This window comes from Procambarus clarkii, chromosome 39 (genome assembly GCF_040958095.1).
Source record: "Procambarus clarkii isolate CNS0578487 chromosome 39, FALCON_Pclarkii_2.0, whole genome shotgun sequence".
Lineage (NCBI taxonomy): Eukaryota > Metazoa > Arthropoda > Malacostraca > Decapoda > Cambaridae > Procambarus > Procambarus clarkii.
Window position 1 is genome coordinate 5,421,940 of NC_091188.1, and position 10,992 is coordinate 5,432,931.

The window sequence follows — 10,992 nt, forward strand, 5'->3', positions numbered from 1 at the left end:
GTCACAGGCCGGTCGGGTTCGTCCCCAGTGTCATGCTTTAACAAAATATCAAGATCCATATAGTAACTTGCCATTTTCATGAACTCCCAAGTAGGAAATCGGTAAAGTCCTTTTCGTAGAGTTCAGCAGTTTCTCAGTGGGTCATAATATCCAATCTTCTACTGGACGGACTGCAGCAGCATGTAGGTTTTATAGAAATAATATTTGCACAAAGACTGTCAGTGTCAGGTTAAGCAGCTGGCTGACCTCCACACAAGCAGAACTAGCAGCATTACAACCAACTACCAGTACATTAAAAAACACTGGAGGAGGAATAATATTTTGTGTTTCAAAGTCTGCTCTTCAAGCAATCGAAAACTTCTCTTGGAAGATCGACAGCAAGAACCTCATAATACCAATTATAAGTGATCTAATTGATGCACAGAATAAAGGGTCTCGAATCTCCTTTGTATGGATACCTTCATACATAAATATAACCCATCAAAACGAGACAGATATTACAGCCAAATTAGCGTGTAACAACGATGAAGTTGAATTAGATCTAGGTATCCCCATCTCTGCTGTCAAAACTGGATTGGTCCAAACACTCAGGTCTGATAGGAAAGAAATTACTGACTCCCAACGACCTGAAAGTACTAGTATAAAAAGCTATGATTTGTTCAGATCTGAGACCTATATCTATGGGCAGCACAAAACGTCCACTAGACTGTGCGGCACAGTGGTTGCAAGGATCAGGTTGGGTTACCGTTACCTGTGGCAGGTGGCTGCAGGTGACGGATCTCCCAATCCTGAACACTCCAGTTGCAAACTCTGTGAGCAGGAACTGAGGCACGATCTCCCACATTACATCACCGAATGCCCAGTTATTAGACCTTTCAGACCAGTTGGCATGAGGTACCTGGAGCTTTGCAATTACTTTATTCATTCTCGTATTCTTAAAGATATCCTCACAGTGTACCCAAAATTTGCCAATGCAGGCTACTAAACATATGGTCCTGTATGACTAACCATCCTGCGAGATGGGGGACTTTCATTACCAGTGCTACCTTATTCACTCTTGTGTTGATGATATCCTCAACATGCTACTTGAGTCTGCCAGTGCAGACTGCCCATCACATGCCTCTGTATGACTAACCATCCTGTGTGAGGGGGATTTTTTAGCATCACCTAGTTAGCTTTACTTCATATAGTCTAGGGTAGCTGCACTAATGCAGATGTACCTAATGTATTAATAAAAAAAATAATATACAGATAGAGCCAGTTTCTCCGTCAAGAGGACAGACTGCACTAACATGTAGACTATATAGGAACAGCACACAGCCTATCAGTGTCAGGTTAAACAACTGGTTGTTTACTGTCTACACAAACAGAACAACCAACACTACAACTAGCTACCAGTATATCAAAAAAAAAAAAACACAGGAAGAGGAATAATATTTTGCCATTCAATTGCACTTCAAACAGTCGAAAACTTTGCAAGATCAACAGAAAGAACTTTATCATAACAATTCTAAATGACCTGATCGCTGCACAGAGTAAAGGGTTTAGAATCTCTTTGGAATGGATACCTTCTCACATAAATTACAACCCCATCATAATGACACAAACATTGCAGGCAAATTAGCGTGTAACAAGGATGACGCTGAATTAGACCCCCAGGTGTCCTCATCTCTGTTATTAAAACAATACTGCTCCAAATACTCGGGTCTAATAGGAGAGAAATTATCGATTCCCAAAGGCCTGAAAGCACCAGTATAAAAAGCTATGACGTGTTTAGGTCCGAAACCTTTGTTTATGGGGGGCAGAAAACGTCCACCAGACTGTGCGACACAGTGGGTGCACATGTGGGTGCACGGGTGCACGGATAACACGTGGGGTGCACAGATAACACGTGTGTGTGCACAGATAACACGTACCATGAACAGATGCCACGTGGGGCGACAGGATAACATGTGGGTCGTGAACCATGAAAGGTCGAACGGGAAAAGAACGCCGAGGAAATTAATCTAAATCTCCACCAGATAAATAATTTATGAATCAATGAATGAATATGCCCCAGTGAGTAACGCAGGTGGAGGGAGACGGAGACAGAGGGAGGGAGAGAGGGGGGATGAAGGGGAAAGAGAGGGAGAGAGAGAGAGAGAGAGAGAGAGAGAGAGAGAGAGAGAGAGAGAGAGAGAGAGAGAGAGAGAGAGAGAGAGAGAGAGAGAGAGAGAGAGAGAGAGAGAGAGAGAGAGAGAGAGAGAGAGAGAGAGAGAGAGAGGACGGCATCTGGTGTCATACGCGACGATAATCCCCACCTTTGTTGTCTAAATCCCACGTTTACGTTGATTGTGAGGGCACACGAGAGGAACACATGGAGTGATTGTGTGTGTGTGTGTGAGAGAGAGAGAGAAAGAGAGAGAGAGAGAGAGAGAAAGAGAGAGAGAGAGAGAGAGAGAGAGAGGGGGAGAGAGAGAGAGAGAGAGAGAGAGAGAGAGAGAGAGAGAGAGAGAGAGAGAGAGAGAGAGAGAGAGAGAGAGAGAGAGAGAGAGAGAGAGAGAGAGAGAGAGAGGGAGGGAGAGAGAGAGAGAGAGAGGGAGAGAGAGAGAGAGAGAGAGAGAGAGAGAGAGAGAGAGAGAGAGAGAGAGAGAGAGAGAGAGAGAGAGAGAGAGAGAGAGAGAGAGAGAGAGAGAGAGAGAGAGAGAGAGAGAGAGAGAGAGAGAGAGAGAGAGAGAGAGAGAGACAGACAGACAGACAGACAGAGACAGAGACAGACAGAGACAGACAGAGACAGACAGACCCACACCATCTGAGTGCCTTGACATATTTACTAGAAGAACTAACCGGCGAGGCCCGGGTCTCTCTCTCTCTCTCTCTCTCTCTCTCTCTCTCTCTCTCTCTCTGCCTACACTAATGAGCGCAAACGACCATATTACAGAACTGTACACGAATAACAAGCAGACAAGTGTACACGGCACCCCCCCCCTACACAGCTGTGTACATATCGACTACTAGAGTTTGCATTACCTTGCTTTAGCTCCTGGCCTCTGCCTTTTCAAAAGAGGAGGATAGAAACAGGAGAGAGAGAAAGGGACGAAAATATAAAATGAGTGGAAAGAGAGAGAGAGAGAGAGAGAGAGAGAGAGAGAGAGAGAGAGAGAGAGAGAGAGAGAGAGAGAGAGAGAGAGAGAGAGAGAGAGAGAGAGAGAGAGAGAGAGAGAGAGAGAGAGAGAGAGAGAGAGAGAGAGAAAGAGAGAGAGAGAGAGAGAGAGAGAGAGAGAGAGAGAGAGAGAGAGAGAGAGAGAGAGAGAGAGAGAGAGAGAGAGAGAGAGAGAGAGAGAGAGAGAGAGAGAGAGAGAGAGAGAGAGAGAGAGAGAGAGAGAGAGAAGGGCTCCGTACACCCCCATCTGATGGTTATTGAAACAATATCAACAAATAAAAAAGGTACAAGAAAAAAGGCACAGAAGATCAAAAGATGATAACACGAACGACCTACTATTATTTTTGTACCTGGGGACGCACCTGGTGACGCAATTGGAGACGCAAATGGGGGACGCACCTTTAGATATGCCTGGAGACTTACAGAGTGATGGCGATTAAGCCACCCAAGAGGTGGCACGGGCATGAATTGCCCGTAATGGGGGACATATATGATGGAGGGACAGCTACGGGCTCACCATAGCCCGTGCTACTTGGAACTTTTGTTCCGAGTAGCTGAATCTAACACAACAACAACAGGTGTGGGGACTACATTAGTATACTCGGAGCGGACAAGGCGGAGCTCAAGAGTATAGGCGCCAGGTCCTGCATGTACAGATAGGTCAGCACACACACACATTCCAAGGACACCAAGGACATATACATATACATAATCAGAGCACATACATGTACACACACACACACATACGTGTATTAATACACACATATGCACACGTACACACACATATGGACACAGAGCCATAATCATATATTTACACACACACACACACACAGTAGTAGGAGGCTACAAGATGACCTAGAAAGACTGAGTGAATGGTCCAACAAATGGCTGTTGAAGTTCAACCCGAGTAAATGCAAAGTAATGAAACTAGGCAGTGGAAACAGGAGGCCAGACACAGGATACAGAATAGGAGATGAAGTACTTAATGAAACAGACAGAGAGAAAGATCTAGGAGTTGATATCACACCAAACCTGTCTCCTGAAGCCCACATAAAGAGAATAACGTCTGCGGCATATGCGAGGCTGGCTAACATCAGAACGGCGTTCAGGAGCCTGTGTAAGGAATCATTCAGAATCTTGTACACAACATATGTAAGACCAATCCTGGAGTATGCGGCCCCAGCATGGAGCCCGTACATTGTCAAGCACAAGACGAAGCTGGAAAAAGTCCAAAGGTATGCTACTAGACTAGTCCCAGAACTAAGAGGCATGAGTTATGAGGAAAGGCTGCGGGAAATGCACCTTACGACACTGGAAGACAGAAGAGTAAGGGGGGACATGATCACAACCTACAAAATCCTCTGGGGAATCGACCGGGTAAACAAGGATGAACTATTCAACACTGGAGGGACGCGAACAAGGGGACACAGGTGGAAGCTGAGTACCCAAATGAGCCACAGAGACATTAGAAAGAACTTTTTCAGTGTCAGAGTAGTTAGTAAATGGAATGCACTAGGAAGTGATGTGGTGGAGGCTGACTCCATACACAGTTTCAAATGTAGATATGATAGAGCCCAGTAGGCTCAGGAATCTGTACACCAGTTGATTGACGGTTGAGAGGCGGGACCAAAGAGCTAGAGCTCAATCCCCGCAAGCACAATTAGGTGAGTACAATTAGGTGAGTACACACTCACACACACACACACACACACACACACACACACACACACACACACACACACACACACACACACACACACACACACACACACACACACACACCCACACACACACACACACACACACACACACACACACACACACACACACACACACACACACACACACACACACACACACACACACACACACACACACACACACACACACACACAAAGTAACAAGACATAGTTAATACGTTTTGATTGTCTTTTTGACTCCTCTAACGAAGGGCACGATCCCCCTCCCCCCCCCCCTTTCTGCCGCACCATCCCCCCCCTACCCTCCCCCCCACCCCCTGGGAGCATACGTACACCCCCCCCCACCCACCCACCCATCCGCCAGGGCCTCGCTAACGAGCAGCCCAAATCACGTTATACAGCGAACGAGTCAAGAGAGCGGACATTATGCTATTTCTCTCTCTCTCTCTCTCTCTCTCTCTCTCTCTCTCTCTCTCTCTCTCTCTCTCTCTCTCTCTCTCTCTCTCTCTCTCTCTCTCTCTCTCTCTCTCTCTCTCTCTCTCTCTCTCTCTCTCTCTCTCTCTCTCTCTCTCTCTCTCTCTCTCAATGACACAATCTCCCTTTAAGCTTCTCATATATAGTGAGGGGCTGCATTTGTGTAGCTTCAGTCACCAGTCACACGATCACCAATCACACGATCACCAATCACACGATCACCAATCACACGTTCCTGCCGGCTATTCTGACAGCTGTCAACTCATGTGTGTCTGCAGCTTTCGTCCCTGTCCGCTCATGTTATTGCTAATTTTTATTATTATTTTGTACGTCCTTATCATGTCCCTCTCTGTTGCCTCCTTCCTCCAGTTCCGCCAGTCTCTCTTCCAGGAACTTTATTGTGTGTGTCTAGACCTTTTATAGTTAAGATTTATGTTTTTCAGGTGATGGTTTAACGTCGGGGGTGGGGGGGGGGGCTGCATATACAAGGGATGGTCTCACGTAGGTTGTATTTAGCATCCAGAGGACAATGATAATCTGGACGTTGGCCAGGTAGATCAACACTCTTCCAGTGATTTGTTCCTCTGAAGTTAGCTTTGGAATTAAGCATTTTCTAAGATATGTTTCCTGTGTGTGATGCAGGAGTTTGATTGTTCCTTGTTTGTTTGATTGTTTACTGCGTCTGATGTGTTCTCTAGATAACTTGGCGTTTGTACTCGCCTAGTTGTACTTGCAGGGGTCGAGCTTCGGCTCTTTGGTCCAGGCACTTAACTGTCAATCAACTGGAGTGAGTGTCAATCAACTCTCAACTCAGCTTTGTGAAATTGTATGTATTCACCTATTTGTGCTTGCGGGGGTTGAGCTTTGGCTCTATGATCCCGCCTCTCGACTATCAATCAACTGGTGTACAGATTCACACACACACACACATACAGGTGTATGTGTGTGTGTGTGTGTGTGTGTGTGTGTGTGTGTGTGTGTGTGTGTGTGTGTGTGTGTGTGTGTGTGTGTGTGTGTGTGTGTGTGTGTGTGTGATATGCAATTCCTCCGCTCACAAACTCTTGATGCAGAACATCAATGTGTCTCCAGGTAAGGTTATTAGTGGCACATCATGTGGTACAACATCGTGCAACACAAGTGACTTGAGAACATCAGTAGGAGCCGCGACGAGGATTCGAACCTATGCTATGTGTACTCCCCAGCAAACACCTTTGACGCCTAGGTCACGACATGGAAAAAAGAATTGTAACTTGGGAATCCCGTGAAGCCTCTACGGCTTCTACTAATCCTCTCAGTGATACATCACGCTACTGTGATTTCTCTGTGTGAAAAACAGACTTCTTCTGGGTCATAACATCGCAAATACGGCTTCATTCAACGTCGTCAAATGGAAGAGAAAGTGGCATAGCCAGATAGATCAACCATTGGATCTATATTGGAAAGGAGACGCAATTATTATGACCATGTCGTAGCTCAGTCGATTAAGGCAGCGTCTGGAATGATCTCGGACGTAGTTTCGAATCCTCGTCACGGCCCCTTGTGGATTTGATCAATTATTACTGTTCAGTGTTATCTACAGGTCACGCCTAGCATTTCGTAAACTGATTAAAGATTGTGTTTGTGATCTGATGTTCCGAACTATTCATGGATCCTGTGGTCCTGGGTTCGATCCCAGGCGCCGGCGAGAAACAATGGGCAGAGTTTCTTTCACCCTATGCCCCTGTTACCTAGCAGTAAAATAGGTACCTGGGTGTTAGTCAGCTGTCACGGGCTGCTTCCTGGGGGTGGAGGCCTGGTCGGGGACTGGGGCGCGGGGACACTAAAAAGCCCCGAAATCATCTCAAGATAACCTCAAGATGGAAGTAATATTGGACGCTGAACCTTTTTAAGAGGGATATACACACTTGAGTTCGCACCATATAACCATCTTTTTTATCACTAGAGAGATATCAGAGAAATGTTATCATTGGTAATCTGATTTAAAGTGTCACATTTGGGATGTCTCGGTTTGTTTTGATATTTATTGACATTTTGATTATTTAGCCCTTCTAGTACCACCGCTCTTAAGTGTAAGAGTGTTGATTAAGAGCGTTAGTGAGCAATGAGTCACTGAATTAAAGAGTGTAAATTGATTTCTTTATTTTAAACGAGGGGCTGGTTTGGTGTTAGGCTTAAGGCTTATTTACCTCTCACGAGTTCTTAAGGCCACCACAATAGCTTACTGACCAGCCAGCAAGTATACTTTAGTCCTGGACATTATACAGGACTATAGTGAGCGCTCAGGCTATATACACCGAGTACCGGTGTATATAGGTATACACTATATGTATAGTGTATACATATAGTGTATATATATACACTATATATACACTATATAGTGTATATATATACACTATATAGTGTATATATATACACTATATAGTGTATATATATACACTATATATACACTATATATACACTATATAGGTATCAGATCCTCCTGGTCGAGGACCGGGCCGCGGGGACACTAAAAGCCCCGAAATCATCTCAAGATAACCTCAAGATAACCGGGTGTACATAGCCAAGTTATTTGTCCTGACCATATAATCAACACAAATAATTCCTTACAGAGACAGAACGCTAAGGGAATATAATGTTAAATCACTCTTACAGCGTTTTAATTAAGTTTGGAGAGGAGACTCAATTATTACTGTTCATATTTTTGTTTAAAGTACCGAAAATCAGTGACGTGTGATTACTTTATCTCCGTCAGCCGCTTACCTGAGTATCCTGTGGTCACGATCCTGGCATGATATAGGTCATATATGTATATATGGGGATATTGTGGTCTTACACAGGTGGGTGAGCGTTAATGACCAGGCTAATGACCCTTGAGGTTATCTTGAGATGATTTCGGGGCTTTTAGTGTCCCCGCGGCCCGGTCCTCGACCAGGCCTCCACCCCCAGGAAGCAGCCCGTGACAGCTGACTAACACCCAGGTACCTATTTACTGCTAGGTAACAGGGGCATAGGATGAAAGAAACTCTGCCCATTGTTTCTCGCCGGCGCCTGGGATCGAACCCAGGACCACAGGATCACAAGTCCAGCGTGCTGTCCGCTCGGCCGACCGGCTCCTAGTAGGGAACGCCAGACAACTTATTCTGATTGTACTGGCACAAACCGTATGCCAGAGAGAGAGTACTGGCACAAACCGTATGCCAGAGAGAGAGTACTGGCACAAACCGTATGCCAGAGAGAGAGTACTGGCACAAACCGTATGCCAGAGAGAGAGTACTGGCACAAACCGTATGCCAGAGAGAGAGTACTGGCACAAACCGTATGCCAGAGAGAGAGTACTGGCACAAACCGTATGCCAGAGAGAGAGTACTGGCACAAACCGTATGCCAGAGAGAGAGTACTGGCACAAACCGTATGCCAGAGAGAGAGTACTGGCACAAACCGTATGCCAGAGAGAGAGTACTGGCACAAACCGTATGCCAGAGAGAGAGTACTGGCACAAACCGTATGCCAGAGAGAGAGTACTGGCACAAACCGTATGCCAGAGAGAGAGTACTGGCACAAACCGTATGCCAGAGAGAGAGTACTGGCACAAACCGTATGCCAGAGAGAGAGTACTGGCACAAACCGTATGCCAGAGAGAGAGTACTGGCACAAACCGTATGCCAGAGAGAGAGTACTGGCACAAACCGTATGCCAGAGAGAGAGTACTGGCACAAACCGTATGCCAGAGAGAGAGTACTGGCACAAACCGTATGCCAGAGAGAGAGTACTGGCACAAACCGTATGCCAGAGAGAGAGTACTGGCACAAACCGTATGCCAGAGAGAGAGTACTGGCACAAACCGTATGCCAGAGAGAGAGTACTGGCACAAACCGTATGCCAGAGAGAGAGTACTGGCACAAACCGTATGCCAGAGAGAGAGTACTGGCACAAACCGTATGCCAGAGAGAGAGTACTGGCACAAACCGTATGCCAGAGAGAGAGTACTGGCACAAACGAACTCATATTTAAACTATTTTTCAACATGTAAAAAAAAATATCTGATAAGATTGACTGAAAACAAAAGCAAAACAACAATCCCGTCCAAGTACAAAAACACACACACACACAAAAATCAACAAACCTAAAATCAAACTCTAAAAGAAAGTAAACCTTGGCCAGGAGGCTCCGGCGAGGTGTGCGGTCCGCATCATTACTGAGGTCAGCAGCGCCACCTGTCCCGGCCAAGTGTCCCACATGCTCACCTCTGGGTAAATACACCTGTGAATTTAACCGGTGCGATGAATATTACACATGACGGGGATGTATGCGCTACTGATGTGTAGGGAGAGTACATGTTGAGTCACCGCTGAGTGAGAGAGAGAGAGTGAGAGTGAGAGTGAGAGTGAGAGTGAGAGAGAGAGAGAGAGAGAGAGAGAGAGAGAGAGAGAGAGAGAGAGAGAGAGAGAGAGAGAGAGAGAGAGAGAGAGAGAGAGAGAGAGAGAGAGAGAGAGAGAGAGAGAGAGAGAGAGAGAGAGAGAGAGAGAGAGAGAGAGAGAGAGAGAGAGAGAGAGAGCTGACACCACACACAAAACAGCACAAACACGGCTGAGCTGTACTGAGGAGTACGGGTTATAATATTCCCGCCAGAAGTGCGGACGGCAACGGACGCGGGTAATTCTCCCGCCAAAACTCCCTGCGAGCGACAGGTGACGCCTGAATGTCGCTAATGAAGAGTAAATAATCGCGCCAAATGCGGGTTAATCAGTCAAATATCCGAACAGATGAAGGCAGAGACTGTGTCAGATTGTTCAAGTGTGACTGTGACAAACTGACTGCTCAAGTATGACTGTACCATACTAGCTGATCAAGTATGACTCTGCCATACACCGTTCTTCACGCCAAACGAATGAACTGCAAGCAATTGAATGGAAGGCTGCATGCAGCAGTAGCCACTAAACTACCGACCAGTGTCACTGATACACCTTCTCTGCAAGGTCTTCAAGACACACATCATTATGAGGTGACTTGTGGAGTATTTACATACAAACATTCTTTGTCTCAAAGCATCAACATTTTCACTGAAAATAGAGAGATCATATTTAGTGAATCTCTTAGAGTTCAATGGCCAAATGTGCGTGATAAATCACGATGCTTGAAACGTGGGCTGATTACTTATTCCTTGCTTACCAGTGTTTGTTATGGGTCAGCATAAAAGGATCCAATACAGTGTTGAGAGCAAAGCTGGGTAACTAGAAGAGTGTTGTACGGCGAGGTAATACCTCTCGGGTGGGAAACAGAAGGTTAGTATGAGATAGGAGAAATCGAAGATGATCAAAAATAGCTTGCCAATGGGACAATTTCTGGGGCCCATTCTTTACAGAATATCCATAGATAACATGGGCCAGGAACGTACCGAGAATCAGTTACATATCTGGATGTGCTGCAGCACTGGTCCGAGGGGTGGTTGCTAGACTTCAATCCTGACGAATGCAAAGTTAGCCAAAAAGTAGTAAGCACATTAATAACCGACAGCAACATACGTGAAAAACTGACAGATATCAGAGGAGCCGTCAGGTGCGCAGGACGACCTCAGTACATTATACAGAACCAATATATGCAACCTGCTCTCGCACAAGACAGCACATATATGACTTATATACTTATAGTATAGTCATATATGACTTATATACTTAT